The sequence below is a fragment of the Copadichromis virginalis genome, linkage group LG22 (assembly GCF_057382275.1).
Source record: "Copadichromis virginalis isolate Kocher_CV1m ecotype Utaka linkage group LG22, C_Virginalis_male_GT1.1, whole genome shotgun sequence".
Lineage (NCBI taxonomy): Eukaryota > Metazoa > Chordata > Actinopteri > Cichliformes > Cichlidae > Copadichromis > Copadichromis virginalis.
The window spans coordinates 36,750,491-36,756,721 of record NC_140638.1 but is presented as its reverse complement, the minus strand read 5'-3'; the positions used below and the strand labels follow the sequence as shown (position 1 = coordinate 36,756,721).

The 6,231-nt window shown below is 43.0% G+C and overlaps 1 long non-coding RNA gene across 2 annotated transcripts; it reads right to left on the bottom strand.

Moving 5' to 3' along the window:
- Window positions 1–1,753: 1,753 nt before the first annotated feature.
- Window positions 1,754–3,690, bottom strand: LOC146683830 (uncharacterized). 2 transcript variants are annotated; one of them, XR_014917715.1, is made up of 3 exons: window positions 2,176–3,689; window positions 1,957–2,101; window positions 1,754–1,874 (listed from the first exon to the last, which is right to left on the bottom strand). It is a non-coding gene; the product is annotated as an uncharacterized LOC146683830 (long non-coding RNA). The 2 variants fall into 2 exon arrangements; XR_014917714.1 differs by having other exon boundaries at window positions 1,957–3,690.
- Window positions 3,691–6,231: the final 2,541 nt, after the last annotated feature.

The window sequence follows — 6,231 nt, the reverse complement described above, 5'->3', positions numbered from 1 at the left end:
TTTCTCCCTGCTGAACTTTCTCTAACATGGTTCTTGACACTTCCACTGAGACCATTTCTGAACAGGGTGAACAGTGAACAGGTCAGAAGTCAGACGCACCATCTCCAGTTTTCCTGTTTAAACTTATTATAGGTGTTTTAGGCCTGTCAGTTCTTTTGTTCTCCACACTAGGGATGGGTACCGGTATCCGGTGCCATGATGGCACCGGTTCTGACATAAACGGTAGTAACCAGACCGAAAAGCAGCGCACGTTTCGGTGCTTTATTTTGGTGCTTTTTTTTCCTGAGCTGTGATACACTTTAGATTCTAGCCAATCATTTTACCTTTGCGAGCGTAGTAGGCGGGGCCAGTTACGTACGTTCTTTTAGAGCAGAGCTACAGATTAAAACTACTACCAATTAAGCATATTAGGTGATGTGCATCTCTGTAATGAGAAGGGGTGTGGTCTAATGACATCAACACCCTATATCAGGTGTGCATAATTATTAGGCAACGTCCTTTCCTTTGGCAAAATGGGTCAAAAGAAGGACTTGACAGGCTCAGAAAAGTCAAAAATAGTGAGATATCTTGCAGAGGGATGCAGCAGTCTCAAAATTGCAAAGCTTCTGAAGCGTGATCATCGAACAATCAAGCATTTCATTCAAAATAGTCAACAGGGTCGCAAGAAGCGTGTGGAAAAACCAAGGCGCAAAATAACTGCCCATGAACTGAGAAAAGTCAAGCGTGCAGCTGCCAAGATGCCACTTGCCACCAGTTTGGCCATATTTCAGAGCTGCAACATCACTGGAGTGCCCAAAAGCACAAGGTGTGCAATACTCAGAGACATGGCCAAGGTAAGAAAGGCTGAAAGACCACCACCACTGAACAAGACACACAAGCTGAAACGTCAAGACTGGGCCAAGAAATATCTCAAGACTGGTTTTTCTAAGGTTTTATGGACTGATCAAATGAGAGTGAGTCTTGATGGGCCAGATGGATGGGCCCGTGGCTGGATTGGTAAAGGGCAGAGAGCTCCAGTCCCACTCAGACGCCAGCAAGGTGGAGGTGGAGTACTGGTTTGGGCTGGTATCATCAAAGATGAGCTTGTGGGGCCTTTTCGAGTTGAGGATGGAGTCAAGCTCAACTCCCAGTCCTACTGCCAGTTTCTGGAAGACACCTTCTTCAAGCAGTGGTACAGGAAGAAGTCTGCATCCTTCAAGAAAAACATGATGTTCATGCAGGACAATGCTCCATCACACGCGTCCAAGTACTCCACAGCGTGGCTGCAAGAAAGGGTATAAAAGAAGAAAAACTAATGACATGGCCACCTTGTTCACCTGATCTGAACCCCATTGAGAACCTGTGGTCCATCATCAAATGTGAGATTTACAAGGAGGGAAAACAGTACACCTCTCTGAACAGTGTCTGGGAGGCTGTGGTTGCTGCTGCACGCAATGTTGATGGTGAACAGATCAAAACACTGACAGAATCCATGGATGGCAGGCTTTTGAGTGTCCTTGCAAAGAAAGGTGGCTATATTGGTCGCTGATTTGTTTTTGTTTTGTTTTTGAATGTCAGAAATGTATATTTGTGAATGTGGAGATGTTATATTGGTGTCACTGGTAAAAATAAATAATTGAAATGGGTATATATTTGTTTTTTGTTAAGTTGCCTAATAATTATGCACAGTAATAGTCACCTGCACACACAGATATCCCCCTTGTCATGCGCCGTGGTGCGCGGGCACGAAAGGATCCAGGCGCAGACTCCGAGCTAACAAAAAGACACTTTATTAAAACAACGAAAGGCGACCCGGGGAAAGTAGAGAGCAAAACAGAAACTAAAAATCCGGGGAAACAATGACACGAGGAAGCCGGGATCGGGACGGCGGGGGGCTGCAATAGAAAGGGGAGATGATTACTAGGGAGCCAGGAAGCGGGGAGAACATATCAGGACTGAGTTAGAGTAGGGGCTTACGATAGAACGGAACCGTGGGAGCTCGGGAGGGAAGTGTGGCAGTCCGTGGGGGCAGGAAGTCCGTGGAATGGCGAGTGGGCCAGGTGAGCGCCGCGAGATCCAGTTGAGCCGGAGGACAGGCAGGTAGCAGACGCCGAGTAGAAATCTGGACAGAAGTAGGCAGGTTAAACAAAGTTCCAAGCAGAAGAGAATGCACACTTTTCGTGGAAGTCTGGTTACCACTGTGGGGATGACTACGGACTGGCGTGGAGCATCCGTCAGCGCCGGATTAAGTGGATCTCCGTGTAATCACCGGGATGGAGAGCAGGTGTGCTAGTGATGGCCCAGCCCGGGGGTGTGGCTACCCGAGCATCACGCATTCCACAGACCATGACACCCCTAAAATAGCTCAAACTAAAAACAAACTGAAAACTACTTCCACAAACATTCAGCTTTGATATTAATGAGTTTTTTGGGTTCATTGAGAACATGGTTGTTGTTCAATAATAACATTATTCCTCAAAAATACAACTTGCCTAATAATTCTGCACTCCCTGTATGATTTATATCAAGTTTTTGGGATTCAACTTTTTACTGTTACTGCTATACGACTGTGAAGCTGTGTTACAGTTCATGTTCCCTTTCATAGATTCAACTAAAGAAGTGGGGACCAATGATGTGTTTTTGTTTCTGAAATGTGTCTTACTTACATCTCCTTTATCTTCTGAATGTTTTTCTCGGTTGCATTGCCTCCCTGACACGTCTGACAGAACATCTAGCAGTACTAAGACTTTCATATTATCAGTGTAATGACCTGGAACACAGTTAATGAACTCTGGAGTTGGCTCGGAGCTTTCAGCAACAAAGCTGATGAATTGAAACTTTAATCATTACAAAAAATAATTTAAAAAAAGGAATCACTCAGGGGCACAGACCTAACAGTTCTGTGTGTATTTGACAGATTCATTTCCATCAAACTGATTCACACTGAACCCTGTGAATGCAGACCCTGCAGTACTTACAGTATCTGTAGATTCCACATAAAGGAGGCATTTAATGAAGTCTTTACTGCACAAGCTGGCACTGGGCTGATAGGGGCTCTGTATCAATGCAGAACAGAGGTCGACATACAAGGATGCAATGAATGATAGAAAACAAACTGAGCGATCGTGTAGAAGAAAGAGGAACAAGGCCTGCGTTTCGAAAAACGACACCTTGCAACACCGAGCATAAAATGTTCCCTCTGAAGCAGAAGGGAAAGAAAATGAACGCACACATGTAAAGAAAGCTCTTAAAACATGTGGTTAACTTAATCAGATAGTAAACAAGGTCAGACACCAATTAGGGAGAAACAGAAGGAAAACCAGAACAACATCATCGTCCCTGATGTAGCAGGTTTATCAGAGAAACTCAGGAGAGTCTTCTCCAAACACGACATCCCAGTGCACTTCAGACTCAGACACAAACTGGTTCATCACAAACACAAACTGAACAACGTAGCTGTGCAGTGCAGCGAGGAGCGCTCAGACCTCTACACTGGAGACACCAAACAGCCACTTCATAAACACATGTAAAGGTCAAAGGTCACTCTCTCAGGATGCCAGTGTTCACATTTTGTAGAGAGAAGACAGATGGTTTGAAAGAGGAGTGAAAGAAACATCCATGTCCACTGTGAACGGCCATCTTTGAAAGGAGGGCGGGGCTTACCACACCAACTGTCTGCCATCTATAATCTAGACGCCTTAACGCCCACGCACATCCTGCGTCATCTGACCTCAGTAAGTCACATGATAGGGTGTGGCTAGGATTCACAATGAGCTCACCCAACACCTTGGCTGATTGTGACCTACACCTGTTTTCACACCTTGGCTCATGTGATTAGGTGGAGGATCATCAGGGGGTCCAGGACCCTCTTAGAGACACTTAAAATCTGGGAAAGAACAATTATCACTGCCTCACTATTTCATCCAGCTGTCATAAACCCACATGTGCTAGTTACACATGTATTCCTAATGTCCTAATGTGCCTGAAGTCTCAAAGTCTGTCTGTGAGCTGCACCTGACGTTTGCAATAAATCTCTGCATTTTTCATTGATAACATGAAACTTGTTGGTAACACCACAGGGGCTTTCATTTCAGCTCGTTTCAGATCCTTCTGTCTCGGTCCCAAAAAGGTTGATTCTGTTCATCTGGATGTTTTCAGTGGGAGAAACGTTTCGTCATCATCAGGTGACGTCTTCAGTCTCAGCTGACTGCAGGTTTCTTATAAACAGGACATCTGCATAATGACTGAAACCAGCAGCACTGAAGGAACAATGGGCTGTGAGGTCGTGACCATTGATCAACAACCACTGATCAATGGCCATGAGTCCCATTAAATAAATAAATAAATACAATTTTATTTATATAGCACCTCCTATCTAGACAGAGTCAGAAAGTGCTGCACATAAGATAACAAATAATAAAAGGCAAAACAGACAATATAAAACAGGCAAAAATTAATCAAAAGCAGTTTTAAAAAGGTGAGTTTTGAGTTGTTTTTAAAAACAACTACTGAGTCCACAGTTTTACAGGTTTGGGGGAGAGAGTCCAAGAACGTAGCTCTGTCACCCTTAGTGCTCATCTTAGTCTTTTTTTATAGCAAGTAAGCCCTGATCGGATGACCTCAGGGACCTGCTGGGGACATCGGGCTGCAGCAGATCAGAGATCATTCACAGAGAGTTGGGGAATGGCTGCAATCACAGCATTGTAAGATGGTGACAGACGTACCCTTAGGCCCCTCCTCCATTCAGAGATGGTCTTTCCCTTTTCATGTAAATGGCCTCCTTGACTCCGCCCTCAAACCAGCGTTCCTCCCTGTCCAGGATGTTACATCCTCATCATTGAAACAGTCCACTGGCCTGTAGGTGTAAATAGACTGCAGAGTCCTGGCCTGACGAGGTGGCTCTTCTGTGTTGTGTCATCCTCTTACCCAGAGGTTGTTTGGTTTCCCCGATGTATAAATCCAGCCCATTGTTCCTTCAGTGCTGCTGGTTTCAGTCATTATGCAGATGTCCTGTTTGTAAGGTTGGAAACCTGCAGTCAGCTGAGACTGAAGACGTCACCTGATGAGTGACGAAACGTTTCTCCCACTGAAAACATCCAGATGAAGAGAATATAAACTTTCTGGGATTTACTTGCCTGGATGATTGAGCATGCATCGGGACTCTGTCTCTGTCCCTTTTTCTGCTGTTCTCAAACAGCTTGAGCCGTGACTGTCAGTTTTAGTGAATGTGATTCGCTTAACCCTCAGGTTTCTCCACGATGCCGCTGCGCCTCTGTTTTTTTTTTGAAAGAGGTTTTGAAGAGATCATAGGTCGGCTGACTTTCTCCATTATCAACATCAGTCTGTCTTTGAATGTGGTTCCTGCGAATTTTAAACATGCAAATATGCAACCTTTGATTAAAAAACATGATCTTAAACTGACGTCAAAAACAAAAAACAGGGCTCCTCTGCAAGCTGCAACTTCTTTGAAAGATATTTAGAGAAAACAGTTTCTGCTCAGTTAAACTGTTTCATTGAAGAGCATGATATCCAATATATTTGTCTATTTCTTTCTCATGTTCAGCACTTTGTGTCACCTGTGACTGATTTAAAGTGCTTTACAAATAAAGTTACATAAATGTTTTGTGTGCAGCATAATTATTAATAGTTACACTATTTCAAAGTATGTTTACAGCCTACAAGCAGATTTTCCATATTAATATGACGATCTAAAAATCTACTACAGCACTATAAATAGAACTGGGGCCTTTTTTAATTTTAGAAAATAAATATGTCAATAAAATAATTTTACTAATCCATTTTCTTAATGAATTTAATATCTAAACATTTAATTGCTGCATTTAAAAAGTCATCTAAGAACCTGTGGCATCAGGTAAGTTCTACAGAACGGATGTCAGAGCCAGATCAAGCTGTTTGCTCAGCACAGCGCAGAAATAAAGCTACAAATTGATTAACAAAGCATAATCGATTACTCTTAATAGAAACAATAACAAGAAAGATTTAAAATGACAGAGTTTTACATGGTTAACTGTCTACAGGGTGATTCAAATATTTACATTGGGATAAAAAATCTGGATGGTGGAATCAGCAAAACGATTACGTTATCTCTAAAGCCTCAGGAGTATTTGAACATGGTGCATATTTTATTAGTTACTATGGTGATAATGCTTCGATTACATATCGATATTTAGAGTGAACTGACCTTAAATGTATGCAAAAGCATCAGGAAGGACGACGCTGGCGATGACAATG